At 32.4% G+C, this 24,944-nt stretch overlaps 1 long non-coding RNA gene across 10 annotated transcripts in view; it reads left to right on the forward strand.

Moving 5' to 3' along the window:
* The window catches only part of LOC125616089, a 307,484-nt gene that overhangs the window by 151,253 nt on the left and 131,287 nt on the right, over window positions 1-24,944 (forward strand). For 9 of the 10 annotated variants that reach the window (XR_007346710.1, XR_007346713.1, XR_007346703.1 and 6 more), the window contains one exon: window positions 479-634. The exons of the other annotated variant lie outside the window; for it this stretch is intronic. This is a non-coding gene — a long non-coding RNA (uncharacterized LOC125616089). The remainder of the gene's footprint in view (window positions 1-478; window positions 635-24,944) is intronic. 10 annotated transcript variants of the gene reach the window in all.

A 24,944-nucleotide genomic window follows, 5' to 3' on the forward strand; every position in this document is an offset into this window, starting at 1 on the left:
GATATACATTTTAATTTCTTCCTGATGTATTTGGGACATATTGTTTGTTTTAATACAGCTGTATTTTTAATCCTTTTAATTTAAGATTAGCAGTATTTTTGTCCTGGTCACAAAATTCTGTTCTTCCCCAAGGTGTTATAAATAATTCCTGTGAAACTGTTAAAACGTGACTTGCTCTGCTTCAGCAAAATTCTTTGAGATTTTTGTTTTCTTTAATGTAAGGCATAGCTTCATTGTAGCTAATAGTTTTTCTCTACTAAAGAATTATGTTTAAAATTCTTATTTTTAATGGTGACTGATATTTTACAGCATATAGTTTTAAATTAAGCTTACCTGAATAAATGTAATATGATCATGAAATTATATTGCTACCTATAGCTTTTTATTTGCTAATATTTTATTTAAATATTTTAATTACATTTGTACATGAAACTGGACTCTAATGTTTCTATTCCTTTTTAAAACTCTTATATTCCAGAACAACACACGTTTGGAAATTTCACAAATTATGATTGTATTGCTCAGCAAATTTATACAAAAGGAGAACACTCATGTAAAAATTGTGGATCAAGAAGAACACTGTGAGCATTCTGGAAGTTTTCTTTTTGACTCCTTCTCATCATTATGTTCAAAGGTAATCAGGGTTTTGATTTATCTAACCATAGAATAGTCTTTTTTTTGTATTTACAAAGTTTAAATAGTATAATATTACAGCTGACTTATTTCTAGTTTCATTTTACTGTGATTGGAAAAGATTGTATGTCATGCTCTGTGGCTTAACATATGGTCTATGCTGTAGAAAGTTTTGCATGCACTCCAGGGAATGGAATGTGTATTCTGCTGTTGCAGAATGTAGAGCTGTATCTATGTATATGTATTGATGAGTCTTAGTTGGTTTATGATATTGCTCATTTTCTCTATTACCCTACTTACCTTTTGCCTAGATGCTCTGCTATTGAATGTAGGGTATTGAAATCTGTCTATAATGGCAGAAATATCCATGTCTACCTTCAAGTTTATTAGTGTTTGTTAGCTATTGTCAGTTGTTCTATAAGGCCCTAGTTTTGATTCTAAGCACAATTTTTAAAAGTTCATTTTTTGTAGTGAAATATTGTAATTTAGCTTTATGTCCTTGGTGTTTAGATATTTTTTTTAGCTATTATCTTTATGGTTATTATAGGTATTCGATTTAGCATCCTAAATTTATTATAACTTAGTTTGATTTTAAACCAAGTTTACTTCAAAAACATATAGAAATTCTCTTCCCATTTAACTCCACCATCTTTATGTTGTCCCTGTCATAAATTTTATCTAATCATTTTATGCATAAAGGCATATATATATATATATATATATATATATAATTATAATTATTTTTATGCAATTATCCTTTAAATATTTATCAAATAAGAAAATGGAGTTACAAATTAAAAATACAATAATACTGTTTTTGTATATGTCATGCATATTCGCAATTTAGTGTCTTTATTTAAATCCTTTATATTTTCTGCTGGCTCAAATCCTCTGTTGAACCCTTCTAGTGAATTATTTTATTTCCATTATATTTTAACCTCAAGAATTTATTTTTTGTTACTTTTTTCTTTTTTGATATTCTCATTTTATTCAAACATCATTTTTTAAAAATTTCTTTTATTTCTCTGTCATGTTTTCCTTTAGCTCTTGGAATCAGTTAGTACAGATGTTTTAAAACCTTTTCCTGGACTTCTGAAAGACATTTTCTGTGCATTTGTTGTGCTATGTTGAATGAACTATATTTTCCTATGGTTTTTGTCAGCCTTGTGATTTTGGTGAAACCTGGCCTATGGATATTATTGTGAGGAAGCACAGTAATTAAATTCACTTCCATCTTCAAGGTTTTTATTTTTTGATTTTTTAAGATTTCAGTAGTCTGTTGTTACCTTGTAAACTTTTTTTTTTGAAAAGAGTATTTATTTTCATCTGTGGTAACTGAAGTATGTATTTCTTATCTTGTTTGGTTTTGTTCTTAAATATTTACCAAAGGCCCAGATATGGATGCTTTGTCCAGCCTGTAGTGCTATTTAGAGTTGGTGGGACCTTTAGAAGGTAAGCCTGATGGAAGCAAGATAGGTCATTTTGAGCATGCACTGAAGGTGATATTGGGATCCTAGACTCTTCCTCTCTTTCTTTTCACTTTCCAGCCTCCATGACATGAACACATTTTTTCCATATGTACTGTGCTACCCCAGATCCAAAAGGAAATCCAGGACCAAGTGACCATGGACTGAAACCCTGGAAATTATGAGTCTCAACTAATCTTTATTCCCTTGTAGTGGATTATCTCAGATGTTTTACCACAGTGCCAGACACTGGCTAACATATTTGTGTTCCATTCCACCACCACCCCATCACTGGTAGCTAAAACAAACAAATAATGCTTTTCCCAATTTTTGAGATTAACTCTATACTTGCATTAAGTCTGTGGGTCATACTGAGATGAAAATTTAGGGTCTTCTCAGGCCTGTGCTGAGTATGTATCTTCCTATGGACATGCATTTGGCTTTTTAAATCCCCCTGTGTTCAGGGATGCATTTGAAATTACTCATTTTATACAAAAACTCTTCCTTAACTCTTCCCCCCAAACTTTAGCATGTCTCTTACATTCCTACATCATAATCTTTTATTTCAGCCTCTTTGAGTATGTTTCCTGTGTACAGTGTATAGTTGAACTGTTTTTTTTTTAATACAATCAGAAAATCTCTGCCTGTAGTTGGAATTGTTTAACCTGTTCACATTTAATGTCATTATTGAGACAGTTTTCTTTGTGTCCTTTTGCTATTTGTTTTTTATATGTCTCATGTCTTGTCTTTCTTCTATTTCCTTTACTTCTTATTTTGCATTAAGTGCATATTTTATATTGCAGCCTTTAAATTTCTTTAGTAACTTTTCACTGTATATTTATATCTACTTATTTGTACTGAGAATGAACTCAGAGGACCTTTACCATAAAACTGCATCCCCAGTACTTTTTATTTATGGTACTAGGGATTGAAATGGGGGAGTGGGGGTGCTGTGCCACTAAGCTACATCCCCAGCTATATTTTTTTAGTTTGAGATGGGGTCATGCTAAGTTGCCTAGGTGACTTGGAACTTGGGGTCCTCCTGCCTCAGCCTTCCATGTCACTGAGATTACAGTAAGGTGCCATCACAACTGGCTCACAGTCCTTTGTATTTCTTTTTATGGTGTCACTAAGTTGGTAAGGGTATTGCCTAATTGCTGAGAGAACTTGCCATTCTCCTGCCTCAGCCTCCTGAGTTGTTGGAATTATAGGCAGACAGCATCATGCCTGGCTAACTTTTCACTGTATTTTTTTTTAATTGTTGGTTGTTCAAAACATTACATAGTTCTTTTTCTTAGTTGCTATTTATAGAATTGCAGGCCCAATTTAAAACTAATTTTCCTGAATTATCTGAATATCTAAAGCTTTGGTCTTGGTTACATTTATCTAGAAGCTATTATCAACATATATGTACTTTCCACTTGTTATTTCTAGGAGAATTAAATAGAATAGAAATTTATTTTGTTTTTTAAATCAATGGCTTAAGAGGAATCTCTTCATAATATACACATTTGTAAGCTTCTTACTCTAGTCCAAAATAAGAAGCATTGTATAATGCCAAACACATATGAGAAATGACTCAGATGTAGTATAAATTATGGGAGGACAGGAAAGAGCTAAAGAATTGTCCCTTTCTATGCTCTTTGATTTATGTTATCTGAATGCATCAGAAAAAGTGCATGAAACATTAAGTCACATGAATAAGTAATCCACAGAGACCTTATAAAGTTGTACTTTTTAGATTAATAAAATTTGACTTCTTATCTCTGACTATAACCATATATATTTTTCTTTAGTTTTCTAGGATTTTTATTTAGCACTGTGCTCCAATTAGTTACATTTTTTCTATCATTTCTTACATTTTAGTATGACTAGAAAAAAAATAAAGCATCTCAATGAAGGGACCAGTAAAATTTTCAAATTATTAAGTCTATTAACTTTGAGCACTGGTAATTAAATTAAGAACAAAGTAAAATGAGATACTTTTTAAAACTATCAGAAAAACAGACTTACAAAAATTTGGTTTTAACATTCATATTCAAAGAATATTATTGCTGTATTAAGAAAGTGTGATAGTCTGTGGATGAGCAAATTATTTTTTATATTTAAATATAATTTAAATCAGTTAAGTGCATTAATAGGAAATCTTGCTAAATAGCTACAATCATCATTATAACTTAACTAACAGTAAAAGTATTTTTCTTTTATATGACAGTGTGCTCATGCTTACTTATATAACCATTAATCTAAAATAAGAACGTGAGAAGACATAAATTATTAGTCTAGTTAAAAACTCATCATCCATATTTAAATATTCAGAACCTATTAATAGTAATGAAATTAAATATTGAAGCACTAGCATCCACATTTCAATATGGGGCTAACTCTGTAAATTTGAAGTGTGTGTTTCCCTTAATGGACAACATTCTCCTTCCCCCTAATGCAACTTCCATTCAGAACTTACTTTGTATCATTTCTGTAACATTTGAGAAATCACACTTTATGTTATATTCAATTTTCCAACCAGGATGTATACTTTTTTTCTTTTTTTAAAATTTTTTAATATTTATTTAGTTTTTGGCGGACACAACATCTTTGTATGTGGTGCTGAGGATCGAACCTGGGCCGCACGCATGCCAGGCGCGCGCACTACTGCTTGAGCCACATCCCCAGCCCCCAGGATGTATACTTTTAACTTTATATAAATTTTTAGCTCTGTGTCTTCTTAAAACTGCTTATTAATTTAAATTTGCTTAGTTTCACATTGATCAATGCTCTGATTTGTGTAGCATCACTTTTTTCAATTTTATTGTGGACTATTCTTTCAGTTTGACTATATCATCTCACAAGTCAGGAGATATTTTTTTTTTAAATGTTCAGCTTTGAAGATTAAAACCAGCATCTCACACATAAATGAAAACTTTCTACCACTGATCCACATCCACAGCTGACAGGGAATCTTTGTTTTTCAACACATTTTATTGGTGCATTTTAATTATATAGAATACAGAGATTTGGTGGCAATATTGACATATGCACATAATTTGTCAGTTCCCTTCCCTAGTACCTTCCCTTTACCTCTTTCCTGCCCTCCCACTCATCTGCTTGCTCTACTTTACTGATTTCCATTCTATTATTATTAGTGAAGTATATATATATATATATAATATTATTGTAGTACATTCATATAACAACAACAACAGAACAAGATTCTAACATTTCTCCATGCCTTCTCATCCTCCCTCCCTTTACTCTACTAAGTCAATCATTGCTTGTTATCCTTTGTTTTTAGGTCATATTTAATATTTTTTTCATAACCTCCAAAGCATGAAGATAATGCCTTACTGTTCTTCTAAAATTTAAACAGATCTTTCTTTAAAATATAATCATTTATTTCATTTTCAATTTTTAATATGCTACTTGATATTGTGACATTTTTCTGAGTTTAAGTTTCAGAAGTTAGATCTCACCCCAGTTAGAATTGCAGTTATCAAGAATATAAATTAATAAGCATTGGCAAGGATGTGGAGGAAAATGTACACTCATACATTGTTGGTAGGACTGCAAATTAGTACAACTACTCTGGAAAGCAGTACTGAGATTTCTCAAAAAACTGTGTGATTCACCTATCACACTCCTCGGTACATAACTCCCAAATCTAAAATAAGCATTCTATGTAGATGTAGCCACATCAATACATATAGCAGTATAATTCACAATAGCCCAAAAATGGAACCAACCAGGGTGCCCTTCAACAGATGAATGGATAATGAAAATGTGATATATATATATATATACACACACACACACACACACACATATACACACACATACATACACACACAATGGAGAATTCCTCAGTAATTAAAAAAATGAAATTATGGCACTTGCTGATAAATGGATGGATCTGGAGACTATCATGCTAAGTGAAATAAGCCAGACTTAGAAAATGAAAGGTGGAATGTTTCCTATAATTCATAGAAGCAAGTCCAATATAAGAGGGGGTTGGGAGAGAGAAAGAAAGAGATGGGAAAGGGGGGAATTTCACAGAAGAAAGATTTGTAGACTAGATGAAGGGCACTGAGAGGGGCAGAGAAGGGACAGGATAAGTGAAAAACAGCAGAATGAATCTTCCCTAACTCTCCGATGTACATATATTTGAATATAATACAGTGAATCTCACCATCATGCATATCTTCAAGACCCTAAAAACAATCTACACTTAAAGAAATAGTAAAATATCAGTTGAGTAGAGGGAAGGGAACAGGTGGGAAGGAGGAGGGGAGGTAAAGTAGAAGTACTAGGGACTGAGTCAGAACAAATTATATTCCATGTTTTTGTAGTTATGTCAAAATGAATCCTAATGTTATGTTTAACTAAAAAGAACCAATAAATATTTTTCATAAATTAGGCAAATAATCATTGTGTTACAGATTTGGAGTGATTAGCAACACTGAATTCTAAGAGTTACCAAATCAAGTAAAAAATTTTGTTTTTTTTTTCTCTTTCAAAAATTTGTACGAGGGAATGAAAATAGGTTCTATTAGAGCCTGGTATTATGAAGTTCCAGGTGGTACAGTCATCATTACTGAACTATTTCATTGAAGCATTTAGAGGTCAATTTTCATTTTCTAGTGGAGGTGAGATGTTTCCTTCCTTGCATGTAGATGAGGTGGTTCCTTGGCATTAGCTAAATTTTTAGGTTCCTCCAAATATCAATCATAGTTCAGTGTCTCTGCCAGTCAAATCATTATAATTTAATAAATAATTTTATTAATGTTGAACTATGAAGAGTTAACATAATCAGTTTTTTTTTTCAAATAAATGTTAGTTGCTCACTATAAATTTCATTTTAGTGAATTGATTCTCAAAAGTTTACTTACAACTTCTTTTGTGTCTACCAAGAAGTAATATGAAGACTTGAACCATCATTTTGATCTTTACTCACTGAGTCAATTTATTCACCTCAGGAAGTCAAACAGCTTCAGTAAGCTGACACAAAGGCATGTAAAAGCTGAACATGGAACATTTGTGTACTTCTCCCTTGTACTCACTAATTTTGAAGTTTCACAGGTTATTATTTTTCTTGCAATCCTACGTGCTTGGAAATCCAGCCAACCCATTAGACATTTTGTGAACGTTGGTTTACTGTTTGGAATACTATTGGTAAGAAGAATTAACAAATTGTTAAAAGATCAAAAGTATTTCAGTTCTTTAGTAAAACTACAATTCTGTCACTCTGGGGTAGATGCTCACTGACCTGAAGAAGCTCATGCCACACTAAGGACAGAGGTTAGTGCAGTGCTATTCCAAAGTGATGAAGTACATTAAAGGACCAAGCAAGTGCAACAATTGGGCCTGAGAAAAGTGTAGGGACTTCTGGAAAAGGATTCCCTGTCAGAGAGAAATGGAGGGAATCATTATTTTTAGTGTCACATTTGCTTTGGTATTTGTTGATAGCAAGAAATTGGTAAGGGAGAGTCCAATGTTCTGTTGTGTAGCATCCTCTGTTGCTTACCTGTCTCAAGAAATGGAAAACAGATTCTCTGTTGCAACAGGGTATTTTCTACATTATCCCTGATGATGTGAGGCATCTTATGCAATGATATAAATTCCCAACCTGGCTATTCTTTTATCACGAAACTAGATAAGTGTGTATGGAGAGAGACGTTTGAATCTTCTTTTTTTTTTTTTTTCCATTTCCCTTGGCTTGAAGAAAGAAATTAGAACAATTTTACTCTAAGGCTTCATTTCAGTATAAAGCTTGAACTTATTGAAAAAGGCACATTTTTGTTAGAGAATGGAGGAAAATCTACTTTGAATCTGAAATGTGAATCAATGATAAGGACAGTCAGGGTATCTGGAGAGAGGGAATGAGCAGGCAGTGTGGGTCACTGATTGGGAAGAAGGACACTTAAAGAAAAACCCGGAACCCTGGGTGGCAGTTTTATGCAATGTGAAACTGTGCTGGCCCGTAATTCAGTGTCTAGGGAGAGATAGCAAAACCTTCTAAAATGTGCTTTAAGTCTCATATATTCCAGGAATAGCACAGAGCAAGAGAGACTGAGAGATAAAACTTCACGATTCTAGTTTACAGCAAGAGAAAAACTGGTGAATGGTGCCTTTTCTCCTCCGTCCTGCTTCCTCTGTTCCCCTTCTCTTTCTAATTCTCCTTACCTTCCTCCTCCTCCATTACCTTCTCTTGTCTTTTAGTGAATATAATCACACAATTAGGCATCTGGAAAACACCCCGTGCAAAGCATTTTGTGCTTAAAGTACTTAGTGATTTCATTTCTGCACTTGAAGTATCTCATCTAAAACAAATGATTTCTAAGCATAAAAAAATGAGGTTAATCAACTTTCTCAGATAAACAGTAATTAACAACCAAATCTGATAGAAACAGAACCACATCCCATCCCTGGCAGGCCCATACACTGTTAAACATGTAGAGGAAAATTTTCACCTGACATAAGAAATGCATTTAGCTGTTCAAAATTTCTTTATCTTAAAAATGCTGTGGCACTTCAGGTAACTCAATATCATTCAATTGAAAATGTTTCCAAGAAAAGTAAATGTCACTTCTTTTATCAAGTGCCCTGTTTGTAAGTTTCCTGAGAAGCAAAACTGAAGATACAGTTTTCAATTTCTGTTTCAAAATTGTTCCAGAAAAAAGTCTTTCTCTTTATTTTGTTAGACTCATTCACCTACAAGTAGAAGTTTGTTTTTTTATGTAGATTATAGTAAAATAGATTTTAAAAGTTAAGTTACTAAAGGAAGCACTTATGTAAATACACTATTGTCAACCTAGGAATTCCAGAGGGGGTAAGACAGAAACCGTTCTTTATTTTATTGTAACTTCCAATCCAGCTAGAAGGAAGATAAACAATAATTGAGCAAGAATATGTGAATAAGATAATTTCAGGTTAACATGCAATATGAGGAAATTAAAATGGAATGAGATGGAGAAATTGAAGATACCTTATAGGCTTATAGGATAAAACTATGGGATTTCCAACTTGTGTGATTGTGGATGGAGCTATGATCTTCTGGTTTTCAATAAAGCTTAACAGCAGAGTAAATGTGAATTTAAAGGAAAATAAAACAATTAGGAAATACTTAGCTTAGGGAATTTCCTATTTGGGGGATTTTGTTGAGTAATGATTTGGTTTCCTTTTCATGATGAATTTGAAACAAACTAGTCAAGTTTCGCACCTGCTGAGTTGCAAGCAGGAAAAGAACAATTGTGTGTTTTGTTAATAAGAAAAATTTGTTTATCCTTGCAACTTTTTCATTGTAATGATGAACTCATAAATAGCAGGAATAGAAGGTAATTAGTGAATGTTGATAGTAAAACAAGAGGTAACTGAACTCAAGAATTTTAAGTTTTGTTGAATTCAAATAAATATAGGATTCCTGGAATATAGTCTCCTACTTGAAATCCTCAGGACTACTTATATTTCACTATTTAACATATCAGAGACATTAACAGAGTGCTTTTTATTTAACATCTCTGATCGGAATTGGAGAAGGACCTGATAATTAAAGAGAATTATATCTCAGCATTTAAACCTATGCAGCTATGCAGTCACATCAAATAGGAGAAGTACTGACTATAAATTGAGATTTTACCACAAAGTGAGTTTTAGCACCAAGCTTATAAAAATGCCTTTTTCTTCTAAAACTTTTTGGAAAATGCATTGTATTAAATGAGCAAGAAATGTGGGAGAGGTTTTCAAATCATGGAATACTTGAACTGGATATTTCAGATATAGTGCTATCATGATCACGTTTAAAAAAGCATGACCATGGCTGGGCACAGTTACATGCCTGTATCCCAGAAGCTCTGGAGGCTGAGGTAGGAGGATCATGAGTTCAAAGCCAGCCTCAGTAAAAGAGAGGCTCTAAGCAACTTAGTGAGACCCTGTCTCTAAATAAAATACAAAATAGGGCTGAGGACGTGGCTCAGTGGTCAAGTGCCCCTGAGTTCAATCCCTGGAATCAAAAACAAAAGCAACAACAACAACAATAAAAACACATGACCATGAACTTGGGGACAAAATAAAAAATAAATGATAATTTAGTTCATATGCCAAACAAATTTAGGAACCAGAATTTGGATAATTTATGTGTTGGGGTTTGGTATATGATAGCATTTAGAGGTCAAATAATCCTTTTGCTTTCTTTTAGTTTATAAAGGTTTTGCTTTTAATAAAGGTGTTTTATTATATTTTTATTAATTTTAGGGAAAATGTACTACCCTACCATCATATAATCAAAAGGCAGAAAAGCAAACAATTGAGTAAATTATAGAAGTTTTTAGATGATTCCAACAAGAAGTCTCTTAGATTATATTCTCCCTATTTCTGATTAAAGAAATAATGAACTCCAGTTAACAAAGGTCAAGATTTGGACTTGGATCCTAATATTTTTTTTCTGGTCAATTTTTATGCTCACATAAATATTCCTGTTTTCCTTCTGATCACATTAGTAAATACTGAGGTCCAGATATGGGTTTTCTAAGTACTATAAACTGTGATTAATTGTTTTCATCAGGAAATTGATACATTTTATTTATTTGTAGCTTTTGTGAAATATTCAAGGAGACAATATCCCCAATCTATATATTATAAGCAATCCTAGCTGAATTTGGTATAATCTGTTAGTAAATATCACATTCGTGAATGTATTAAATATATATTACTAGTTTATTAGTTATCTGAATGGATTGTAGAACTTTAGACAATTCTCTTCTTTTCAAAATGCATTTTGATTTCTGTCAATATCTCCTTGATACATATATCCCAATCATCATTTTATAATAATCTTTAAAAGTATTTTTGCAAAATTTTATTAGGAAAAATAAGACTCCTAGTACCCCGTGACTACCTGGTTTTGAAATACAGAACAAAGAGTCTTTAAATATTGCTGCAAAATATATTAATAGCAACCTTATTCCTTCTAAGGCCTTTAAGTATTGCATTTCCAACTAAATAACATTTGATTCTGATGGGTTTTTTATGCATAGTCATTTGAACATTTGTAAGACTGCAATAGGGATGTGTCATATTCTTATATCCAAATTTATTGATTTTTTTCTGGTTAATAGTTCTTCATAGGCATAACATTAATTGAAAGAATCAAATAAGCTTTCAGAAATGTTCTCTCATTCTTTGAGTCTTTGTCTTTATAAATCTGATTTCAATCAATTCTAACAATAAATTTATAAACTTTTTGTTGTAATACATACTGTAACAGAAAGATGGAAGTAGTATTTTATATGACAAACATGAAAAAATTAAAATTATAGAATTATTCTTTACTTCCTTGCACAAAAACAAAATTTGACAATGCATTACATATTTCTTTCCTTGGTCAGAAACAAAGGAAAAGCTATTACTCACAATGAGAGTAAAGGCCTGAGGATCAGGAGTTGTGTACTTTTTCCCTAAGTTTGATTTTTACAGAGTGATGGAAAGAGAGCTAGATGACTTGTGCCCATGCAGAGATTTGTTCTGTAAGACAGATATTCTGATCTTAGGGAATTTGAATATTGTATTTTGCAGGTAAACATACCTGTTATTTTGTTTGTTGTTTTTCTTTTCCAAAGAGGTAATGATTTCCATCCTCCAAGTTGAAAGAAAATTTGTCTTTTGTTCCTCAAGGAGACAAATCCTCCAAATCAGTTCTTCCCATAAACATTCTTGAAAATATTTCCCAGAAAAGAAGGTAGCTGATGCCTTCATTGCAAACCATAAGGATGTCTGAGAGGCTATGAAGAATCTTGGAGAATTTTCTGAGAATATGCTACATTGTTGGCCACTGTAATTTTTGTGACAGAGATGGAACTGAATCCATTATGTTTGCCTAATTCAACATTTAATGTCTAATTGCAGAACTTTCATTATAGTGATTACTTCCCACAAAATGCACAGTATTAAATCAGTAATCCCTATAAAAACTACACCTATTAATGAAGAGTTCCCACTTAGAGATGTTTTTGCAATCATCTGAGGTCTGTGATCTATTGTTGGTGTTCCTTGAAATGATTGAAATTCTCTTGTGATCATACCTGAGGTACAAATCAGCACATTTTAGGGAAGGAGGGAAGTCAGTGCCTGGCTTACATAGAGAGTTATGATCCTAGCATCATATACGGTTTCAGAGAAAAAATAAAAAAATGAAATTCATGTATCCTTACAGATAGTGTGTTATTCTGTTATGCTATTGTAAGAGAATGCCATAGACTGATTCACATACAATAAAAAGTTATTGCTCACAATTCTGGAGACTAGAAAGTTCATGATCAAGGCACTGGCATATTCTGTGTCTGGTGAGGGTCTGCTTACTGTTTCATAGATGAATCTCTTCTCCATGTATCCTCACATGGTAGAAGGGATAAGAGAGCTCTCTTTTATAAGTTCACAGATTCCATTTATGAATGTTCCACTCTCATGACCTAATCACTTCCCCAAATCCCTACTGGCATATACCATCACTTTGGAGATTAAGTTTTAACCTATGAATTTTGAAAGGAAACAAACCTTTAGTCTATAGATAATTGTTTTATCTTGGAGTAGAGGTTAGATCATATTATATTAAGATATATAATATGGCATGATTATGAAGGAAGGATCCTAATAAATTAAAACTTGTGATAATTTTAACCAGAGATTCATAGGAAACTATCATTATTAGCAGTTTATTATTAATAGGGTAAACTGTATATATATATATATTTTTTTCTCATTTACCATTTACAAGAATCCTAAGAACTCTTGTCATTGCTATAGAAATTCAAGTGTAATAAATTTGATTCTTGCAAGTAAACCACTAATGTAAATATAAATTTTCTATGTGGATGGTTATAATGTTATCTTAGTGTTCCTGATCCATGATATTTTTGCTATATGAAGTGAGAAAATTAAAAATAAGAAATAACCAATTTGATAAAAAGAACAAATGTCTCAAAATTATTTCAAAGCTTAAATGTTAGTATTGGAAGCTAGGAAGTCTTTAAAATTCAAGTGAATTGAAATCTGAAAATGTTGAAATGTTATCATATGCACAAGTAAATAATCCATATTTTTTTTCATAAATATAACAAAAAATTCATGGTATATGATATCTTAAAGCTTTTAAGTGATAAGCATAGCAATTAGCACAACCATTCTCTCTGAAATTGGTGCACTGCCAAGAATCATATTAACGAGTAATTTTGTATAATCAGTAGGGTATATTTGTGTGTTTTACATGGCTGAAAATTTCTAACATGTTCAGTTCATTTTGAAATCTTCCACCCAAACTCATTCAGATCTGGAGATTTTTTTTATCTAATTTTATATCCTCCAGCACTGTAAAACATTTAAAACTAAGGAGCACCATTATGATGCTGTAGTATGCTCAGAAATCTTACATTTTCTAAAGAAGATGCCAAATTAATCTGCAGGATGCATTTTCACTTTATTCATGACTATGGGACCTCCTTCTGTTTTGAAAGTTCTCAGAGCTGGTGTAGTATAAGCATCAGTGGAAAGGAAATATACATCTCTTATGGTTGGAAAGACTCATTTATGGATCTTGTGTTGGCGTACAGATCTAACATCCTCTAGGGAGAAACACAAATCCCTACAATGACCCCATGTGTACAATTTTGCATTTGATGCTTGGGTTTAACTGACAGATGTGTAAAATCACAAATAATTGAATGGCTCCCCACTGACTTCACAGCTGTACTAGAGAAGCTGAATGGTGTGAATTACTGCAGGGACAGTCAGCAAGAAGCTGCACAACATCACTGATATCCCCAAATTAGGCTCTCATTTGTAAATATGAGCTTGGACTTATGCATGCAAAATAATTTCTTTTAATGAAACATCCTTTTTAAAGTACAATATTTAGTTCAGAATCTGGTCATAAAAATTTTAGTAGTTATATTATGACTATTATAGAATTCAACTAACAGCATCAAATTAGCATAAATATGCTTTTCTAATAGCGTTCAGATTTTATTTTCTTAATTGTGCATGCTTCTTTCTAAAATATATTCCACATATGCATTTTGAAATTAAAGAATATATGAATTTTGTTTAAATTAAACCAAGAAATAACTTAAGTGTGTTTTAAAATTCCTATTATTCTGAAAATCACTAATGCTAATTGAAATTTATCCAAAATTATATTTAGTTGACAATATTTTAAATTTTGACTTATAACTTAACTGAACTTTTAAGATTTTGTATACCAGTTATTCTTCCTCTTCTCTGGGTTGTAGGAGACCCTAACCTGCTATACTTCTTTGGACAGAAAAAGTAAAGAAAATGACATTTTCTCTTATTACTTCATGAAGAAAGCTGAGCTGAGTCTATTTCCTATTTTAACATCAATAGAGTGTATATATAAATAAAAAAAACATGATCCAAAGAACATCACATTTGTCAATTGGATTAGCTATTTCATAAAAAGGAGTGAATAGGAGCTAAAAAGAAATTAAGAACAAGGAGATGTTTACCCCAGAAATCTCTCAAGGAGGCAGAGGTTTTACCTTCACAGCTCAAGGAAAGGTTCATTTGGCCAAAAGGAGTGCCTTCCAATCTCCCTCAATCTATATCCTCCCATGAAATATGCAACTTTGTCTGGTTGATAAACTGAGGCAAAGACTACAGATGATTATATTATGAAGACAAAATTTCTCAGATGCCCTTTCTGTTGGAGATGTGATCATGTGCATATGCTTTAGTCAAAGGAATATTAAGTCATTACAAATGTCCTAGTGATTCTTTCCATATTTTTTTTACATTTTTCCTACATTTTAGCAATGTAGAAAATATCAATATTACCAACAGCTCTCCTAGATCATATAGTGCAGTCCACACTAAGGAATGCCAGAATTTGAACTGGAAAGAAATTAGTTCCTTGTGTCAGGGAGCTCTGACCCTGCCAACTTTTCTCATTCTTCATTTACATGAATGACAGCCAAGCTTCTAGTTTGTTAAAATTTATTTTGGACTTCACTGTTTCCTGTATCAGTCTTATTTTTAAGACAAGAGGCATATCTGGGAAAGCAGCATATTTTTCCTTGCTTAACTGAAATTCTGTATCCTTGGACAATGATTTCTACAACTTCATATCCTCCATTTTCTGTTAAAGGATTTTTGTAATTATTATATAATGATCATATTTTTGTCTTTTTTTTGTCAGAATCCCTTCTTATAGTCATAGTCAAAAGCGATTAGATTGCCCACTTCTATCTCTAAGGAACAACCTTGATGTTTATATATCACTATTATTATTGAGGTGTTAAGGAGGCCAAATAGTTGTCATTCCTAGGCAACTATTTGCCATTCTAGGCTTAGTTGAATTCTGTACCAAATGAGCTATGGAGAACAAATGCATATACTCTTTAGCTAGACATATACTAAAAGCAACAGAGTGTAATAACTAAATTAGGATTGCTATCTTCTTTAGTCACCTAGTTTGGAAACTTGAGCAAAAAACTTAAGGAAAACTTGAGTTTGAATAACAAATAGACCTTCCATTTATTATTTTCTAATGATGGAGGGGAAAAAACCCTAAATCTTTAGCTCATAAAGCCTTAGGATTAGCTCAACTCAGAAAAAAATGTGTTCTGTATTCTCACCCACTAACAGAACAACTTATACATTCAGTTATGCCTCAATCAAATAAGTTAATTTTAAAAGATTACAGATGGACATTGCCTTCCAATGCCTAGAAATAACAAATTAAACACTCAGTATGAATATGGTCCTGGCCCAGGCCTCTCAAAACTCTCCCAGAATAAAATTAGGGGTAAAAACAGCAGAATTAAGTGACAAGGACATCAGATATTAGAATTTTCATGTAAGTGAAATTAAAAAAAACATGTATTTGAAAAAATACATATAGAGAAAAATCTCATAAATCAATGATAACAATAAAATAGGAAAGTTTGAGAAAGAAAGCATTGGTCTTCCATAAATAAGGAGAAATAATTGAACATAAAATTGAAGGAATAAAATGAAAAGCAGATTAATTAAATTTGGAAACTATTGAAGTAGAATATATATTTGATATAGATATAGATCTCAGCATTCTGGAATGTAAGAGAGAAGATATGATTGAGTGCTAAAGAATTTACGAGACAATAAAACGGAGAGTGGAAAGATGTTCATATAATCTAATCAATCTACAGTGATTCTATCCTATGATAGTAGGACAGTATTTTGTTCAGTATTCATATGGCCATTTTATCTTTACACATTTCGTCTTTCTCTCTGTTCTTTATTTAAGCATGCTGACAAAACTAAGATGTTGAATGCACATTTAATCAACACTAATTCTATATTTCAAAAATTTTAATAGTAATGGGAAGAAAGTTAAAATAATAGCCAATGTTTATATTAACTCTGCAGTGAAAGTATTTCCTCCAAAATTAAGAATAATTAAAAAAAAAGCCTACTAAAATTGATTCAATCCTCAGTGAAGGCACTAAACTGAAAAATAAGAACAAGAAAAATATATGGAGGTCAGAAATAAAGACATATAAACTCTCATCATTTCAGATTATGTTATTGTCTCCTAATAAAGCCAAGAGAGTGATTCCTTAAGATTATAGTGGGGCTGAAAAACTGCTTTTGAGTAGTTATGTCACAGCTATCATAAGGTCATAGTGTAACACATCCCTTGCTTGTGGTGATGCTGGTATAAACAATTACAAGTAACAAAATATATCAAGACAGTGTTAAATCATTCTAGGGATACAAATTAACAATGAAAAAATTAGAGTCATACAGGTGCATATTTATATTTAAACAAGCTAGTTAAGGCTGGATCAGTTGTTGTCTTCTTATGGAAAATTTTCAAAAACCAGGTATTCATCTCATTCAAAGATATCAGTTGTGTATTGGTTAATAATCTAGGGTTAAAAAATTTAAGAGCAGAAAGCCATTTTTTTTTTTTTTTTTTTGCGGGAGAAGTTTTGTGTATTATTTAGATCTAATTAGGAAAAGCCTCAGTGTGGATGATATGGAATAATGAGTTCATCTTAGAAGTTAGAGTTTACCCATTCTGTGAAAAGTTAACAGGGCAAAGGTCTAAAAAGAAGGCATTAGATTGTAAGAGAAATACTGTTAATCAGGAGTCCTCCAATGGTGATGGTATAGAAGTCTATGGGATGCTGTTTTCTTCATGAATGGCAGTATTTGTGATTGGGGAGAACAGGTTAAGATTGGAACCCATGTAGACAACCCAGCTTTTGTTTCTTACTGCTTCTGACCTTGACAAGGTGGCTAATGGCCAGGGGAAGTTGGTTCCCATTGACTTGGATCTATGCATGCACCTTGCCCAGGAAGCTGAAGTAGGAGATGTGGTGGGCAATACAGGAGTGAAGCAAAGCCCTTAGCTGATGTCTCAGGCTATTCAGGTGAAGCTGCAGGTGAACCACATTGCGAGCATGTGTCTGCTGACCTGCACTAATACTCAGCACAGTGGCTCTGGCTTCACTCCTATTGCTAGCTCCACAAAGAAAGAACGGAAAGGGTTACTAGAGGAAATAAAAAAAAAAAGCCCAAGACTATGAAGTAAAAGATAGTGAAGTTAACTGCACAACATTAAAATCTTCTCTCTCAAAAGACAGCAAAAAAATTGAAAATTCATATCACAGCCTTCACAAAATATTTGCAGCACACACATTAACATACTGTACAGCCTTCACTATGAATAGCAATAGATGTGATGAAATAATTAGTAGAAAAGAAAATACAAAAGTCACTGAGTATTTGAAAATATAGTCAACCTCAAATATAAACTTAATTACATTGGGAACTCTATGGTGAACTCACTCCTCTATAATTGGCTGAAATTAATAGTTTGAAAAAATCAAATATATATGGAATGATAGGATGCTTGAAAAACTAAGTAGAAAATCAAATTAAAATAAGCTAAGGGAAAATGTGGACAATATGTAGGAAAGCAAGATATTGCTATGAATTTAGGTCCAGTACTTCTACTACTAGGCATATGCTCTAGACAAATCATCACATTAGTACAAGTGAAGACTTGTGCAATGTATTTGATTTATGTCATTTGTAAGTATAAACATTAGGAAACAGCAATTATCTAGTGAATAGGAAAGGTATATCCCATTTATGCACTATATTTTTATAAAAATCTCAGGATTTTACAAATATGTTTACAAATTACTAAATATAATGGATGAATAAGTATACAGAGACTTAGTCATCCATATAAGTAAAACATATGTGAAATAAAAAGCTACTGACCCATATATGTACGAAAATTATATCCTTCACACAAGTTCTAATAATTAAAGTCAACCAAAAAAGGATTAAATGATGAGCTGTGTGTGGTGGCACATGCCTGTAATCCCAGCAGCTGTGGAGGCTAAGGTAGGAGGATCTCAAGTTCAAAGCGGCCTATGCAATTTAGTGAGGTCCAAAACCCCATCTCTAAATAAAATATTAAAAAGTACTGTGATGTGAATTAGTGGTTAAGTACTCCTGGTACCCTCAAGTACCAAAAAAAAGGATAAAATGATACTATTGGTCTAGATATGGCAGGAGGGATAGATAGGCATTTAATAAGAATTTATTTTTAACAATGTATTTCTAATTCTATTTTGCCTATACAATTGCTAATTATAATACTATTTATGCTCTTTTACATCTTGGACATGTACTTCATCGTTTTGTAATTGAACAGCCATGGGAAATTCACATCAAGGGATGACTGTGAATCAGTGGAAAGACCACACACATCCATTTCTTTGGCCTTGATTTCAATTCCAAATAAGATAAAGAGATAAATAATTTGTGAAAACATATTCAGTACATAAGTCATTTAAAAATAAACCTTTAACTCCAATTTATCTCTCATTCTTTCTCAGAAAAACAAAGAAAGACAAAGCAGAGACAGAATCCATTAGTAGTTTTATTGCTTCAGGCTTAAGATCCACATTTCTCCTATATTGACAAGTACCTGCATTCCTGCAGCGGTATCTGTAACTCATGTGGCTGGGCCTATCCTTCACCTTTCTGATCCATTAGGTCTAAGGTGGAAGAGCTTGTGTTTCTAATAAGTTCCCAGTGATGTTGATCCTGAAGACCTGGGATCACCCTTTGAAAATAACTGCATGTGACAAGGATGAGTGGTACCAGCAGCAAGAATTGTACCTGGAGTTTTTATAAATGCAAAATCTCAGGCTGCAATACCCATCTGCTGACACAGAATTGACATTTTTATATTATTTATTATTATACACATGCATTTTTAAAATGTCACTTGATTTTATAATAGTTTTAGACTTACAGAAATATTGTAAAAATATTGTAAAAATATTCCGTATATCTCACACCCTTTTTCCCATATTTTGGAGATGATACACCTGTCACAGTAATATATCCACAGTTGCTCTGTTATCAGTGGAAGTCTATACCTTATACAGATTTCCTTAGATTGTATCTGATAATCTTCCTGCAGGGTATCACATTACACTGAGTGGTCATTGTGTCCCCATAGGCTTTTCTTGGTTTCATTTGTTGTTCTGATTTCCTTGTTTTTGATGGCCTTATAGTTTCAAGAGCACCGGTACGATGTTTTGTAGTATGTCTTAGACTTGAATTTACTTGGTGTTTATCTCATTTGTAAACCAGGGAGATGCATTTGGGGCAAGGAGGCCACAGAGATGAAGAGATAGGCTCTTTACCTCATATCAAGACAATGTATTATCAACACAAGTTACCACTGCTAATGTCAGCCTTGATCATCTTGCTGAGCTAGTTTAGAGCATAATGTGCTTTTTGGAATGAAGTCATTATGCAGTTGTCATTTAAGAACTCAGAAATTAGCGTGGTGACATAGTATGCCCATAATTTATTTGCAATTATTTTGTTTTCAGAGACTATAATTATAATATTTATTTCCAATTCCAGAGAAAAAGTAGAGGGACAATTTTATTTCTTCCTAGGAATTCCAATAAATCTGATTATCAGTGACTTCAAAAGTTACAAAATATTAGTGAGTGCATTCTTTGAAGTATGTGGACATTGGCTGCATTTAAAAAATACATAAGCTTTAGATTGAACAGCTACCTGTTTTGAAGTGAATCTTAATTGGAACTTAATGATGCCTCCTGATAATTTACTACTTTAGCCGAACTTACAAAATCAGCTGCAGCCCAGATAATAAGAGCCACTACTCATACTGTTCAAAATCATCTGCCAGGACCCACCTGTACAGCACCTGCAAAACCAGCTGTGGTTTGTTTGCTCTCACAATTCATGTCCAGATTTCTCAGCCAATGCATCATTAGGTTTGAATTTTATAGTACGACTCTTTCACTCCTCCACTTCAATTAAGTGAGACTTAAAGTATCAGCACTATTCAGAGTTTGTAGAGAGTAGGAAGGGTCCTTTTAAATCACAGCAGAAGCTAAAGAAGCTGGAAGAACAAGTCCACTATTTGTGAGTAGAAAAGCAGAGGAAGAGTCCCTATGTCCTGCTTGGGTGTGAAGGGGGATCTTTCCACAACACTTATTACATGGAATAAAAATGTTTAAGAGAAATTATTTACCTTGTTATTGATCTGCCAAAAATAGTGGTAAAGTCTGCTTCCTGGTTTTTACACAATGTAACCGCAGCCACATATGTACTAATAAATGCATAGGATCTTTTTAGTTGAATAAATAAATATTAGGGTGAGAAATGGAATATTTCTTCTCTGGTTTTCCAAATGATAGAACTGGATTGAGGAAAGAAAAACACTCCTGGATGTTTTGAAGCTAATGCAAAGCAAAAATAAACAAGGGCTATTTAGAAAAGGTTACTTATTTATTTATTTATTTATTTTTATTTTTAAATGCATGATTTTATTTTATTATATTTAAATTCACAGTTCAGTTCATAAATGAAATGGGCGTAAAGTTTTTTTTTAGTTTCTCATTTATTTTCAAGTTTTCAAGGAGGACCAAAGATAAACTGGATAATGTGCCAAGTTTTCTAAAACAAAGGCAGTGTTTTATAACTTTTTTTAAAATCATAAAACAATAAATGTTAAAATAGTACATAAGTAAATCATCTGTAGTCCAACCCTTCTAATACTATTGTTTCATTGTATTCTCTTTCAGTCATCTTCCTGGTTTTGTGTCTTAGACAATAACGTTTTAAATATATGTAATGTTTACGATATCTTTTTTAAAAAAGCTTAACATAGAACTTGACGTAGAAAGCATCATAGGAGGGCTGAAGGTGCAGCTCAGTGGTAAAATGCTTGCCTAGCATGTGTCCTGGGTGTACACACACACATACACACCCACACACAACAGTAAACATTATAGTATCATGATTAAGGGGAGGCCACATCTGGATTCCAGTTCCAGATGCAATACTTACGCAGTTTGTGGTTCATTTGAACTTCTCTAAGCTTCAGTATCAGCATTTGAATATGATTATGTATGATTTTTTTATTTTATTTTATTTTTTTAAAGACATGACAGTGGAATACATTACAATTCTTATTAAACATATAGAGCACATTTTTAATATCTTTTTATATAAAGTATCTTCACGCCAATTCATGTCTTCATACATGTACTTTGTTTTTTTCCTCTCATTACAATTCTTATTACACCTATGTACCATAATTTTTCATATCTGTGTTTATATATAAAGTATGTTGACACCCTATTTAATAAAGTCATAGCTTATACTGTAAAAAATAACTATCATAATTAAGATTTGATAGTACAGTTTATACTAATAACACTTAAAACTAAATTTTTAAAAAAATGTGCTCATACATTTTGAAAGTCATAGAAGCATAATAACAAAATATAATAAAGGAAACACACTTAAAACATTCAATAATTTCTAAAATAATACCTACCATTGAATCGCTCCAGTTCTGCCTCTGCCTCCAAAGCCATGTTCATGCAGCATAAGTATAGGTATCGATTACGGTAGAAAGTGAGTACTAATTGCAAATGAGTGTATAATTATGAACACACACAGACAGAAATGCTGTTTCCAAATACCAGTTGGACTCAACAGAAAGGGATGGTCTTTATATAAATTACATAAGGATAAAATTAAAATGTTAGTATACATAATCATATAGGCACACAAAAACACAGTATGCATAGATGATTGCATATGTATGTGTGTGCACACACATGCACAGTCATGAGTCACTTAACAATGGAGCCTATTCTGAGAAGTGTTGCATTAGCTTTTTCTGTCACTGTGTGAATATCATGGAGTGTACTTACACAAATCTAAATTGTATAGGTCAACCACTCATGTGGACTTTTGGTGGAATCAAGACACATATAAACAAGATGTGTAAGGCTCCTGCTGGTCCAGGTGGCATAATGTTTCAAAATAAAATTTAATATAAACAGAAAGAGTATGAAAGTTAAAAAATATGGTACAGTAAATACACAAACCATTAATAGTCATTTATTATCATTATTATGTACTATACATAATTTTATGTGCTATATTTTTATGTGGCTGAGTGTACAATAGAGTTGTTTACATCAGCATCACCACAAATACATAAGTGACAGGTTGCACTATGTGATGATGACTACAATGTTGTTAAGCAATAGGGATGTTTCAGTGCTATTATCATCTTATGGGACCTTTATGAGGTCTGGGGTTGACTGAAACACATTGTTATGTATCAAGTGACCATGTATGTATAGGCATATACTGAATGGAATAGTGGACACTCTTTTTTTTAGTTGGAAATATTCCAGGAATATGATGTTCGAGAGCATTCAGATCAACCATCTGACTGAATTTAGTATATAATGTTAGATGAACAGGTTGTTAATCTTATAAATGTGAATATTCTTACACATAATAAAGAATTATCTGACCAAAGTCATAAGTATCATTAAGACACCAGAGGGAAAAATGAGGCACCCACCTGTTTGTTTATTCCCCTAAGGATATTTACTAAGTAGGAGAACAGTGCTTGGGTTTAAAGAGACAGAAATTTAAATTTCAGTTCTATTCTGGGTGGTTATTCTAGAAGTAGATTCTACTCAAGTTTGACCACTAGCTGGCTAACATATCAAGGTAAACAAATAAAACTTCCTTATTCCTTTACCCATAGGAATCTGTAAGGGAAAACACTTCACTGCTGATCAGGGAAGGAGAAGTAGTCATTGAGGAATAAAAATAGAAATTGGGTTTTTGTTAGGCTCATACTTTCAAATTCAATTTCCTTTGTGGTCTATAACACTGCAAGGCATAGATTTTATTACTTTTCCCAGAATGGTAATACCCAAAGTTGCCTGGACTAGTAACATAACTTTCCACAAAGTACTTGGTGGAAAATATCTTTATCCCAGGATTAACGCATCCCCACTAATACAGACATATCTCACTTAACTTCAATAATTGGTTAACACAATTAGATGTTCTGTTTGAAAATTTGAACCAAAAGTTTATATCTCCTACTAAATAAAAAATTTTATCACAGTTTTTGAGGTTCACTCAAGATTATAAAACACTTTTAATACTGTATTTAGAGAAAAGTTTTAAAGTTTACAAAATATGGCAGCAAGCAAATATAAAATAATATTAAACAGATTATAAAAATATCTCCTAAAATAAAAGTACTTAAAATTATGTTAACTTTATGTTTTTTATTAGTTGTTCAAGACAATACAATCATCTTGACATATTATACATTTGATTCAAATAGGGTATGAATTCTCATTTTTCCACATGTACAGATTGCAGGATCACATTGGTTATACATCCATGTGTTTTATGATAAATATATAGAATTTGTAACTTTAGCCTACTGCTATGAACATTACGTACATTTATTTGAGTACCTGTTTTAAATATTTTTGGATACTTACCTAGAACTACAATTGCTATGCTACATGATAAGTCTATTTATCATTATGTGCAACCACCAAATGGTCTTCCACATGAGTTGTATCATTTTAAATGTCTACCAGCAAAATTCAAGTTGTCCAAATTCCCCACATATTTGTGAACACTAGTCCTGTGTCTTTCAGTTATAATAATCCTGGTAGATTTAGCATATCTCATTGTGGTTTTGCTTTGCATTGCCTTTTAACTAATGGTTTTGAGCAATTTTAAATGTGTTTATTGGTAATTTCTGTATCTTCTTTAGCAAAATGTCTATTCAGAGTCTTTGTCTGATTTTTAATTTGTTTGATTTTTTGTGTTGGAGAATTTAGGGTGTATTATTTTTATTCCTGAAATAAATGCCTTGGAACTTTGATAGTTTGAAAATATTTTGTCTTATTGTGTAGATCAACCAGTTATTATATGGATATTTTTCTTTGATTTCTAAAAAAATTGACGCTTGGAATATACTACTACGCAATGTGATCAAATTCATTTCATATTTGAACATCATTTCTATATGCATTGGAAGGCATTTTTCTTCTATCTATTCAGTTTCTAATTGAACTAGTTCTGACAGATTATAATTTTCTATGCTACATACCATTTTTTTTTCATTTCTTTGGTTTTGTTCTCTCTAATTTGAATCACAGTCTCTGATTGTCCTACAGCAGGAGCTGCACCTACACTGGGAACTTCCTGTGCAAAGTTGTAGGCCAAGACTGCCCAGTTGCCATGGTGATGTCCTGCTTAAAGGAGGTTCTGTGCATGGCCTGGGTCTATCAGTCTTGACCCTGAGTCCAGCCACCATCTGCCAGTGATAGAGAATTCAGATCACAAGTTGATAATTGTAATTGGGTGCTGGTCTTTGACGTTCAATCTGCATACTTTGAAGAAACTTTCTCACAGAAAATCTTTTTGATGATAAAACTATAAAAA

This window comes from Marmota marmota, unplaced genomic scaffold, assembly GCF_001458135.2.
Source record: "Marmota marmota marmota unplaced genomic scaffold, marMar, whole genome shotgun sequence".
Taxonomy (NCBI): Eukaryota; Metazoa; Chordata; class Mammalia; order Rodentia; family Sciuridae; genus Marmota; species Marmota marmota.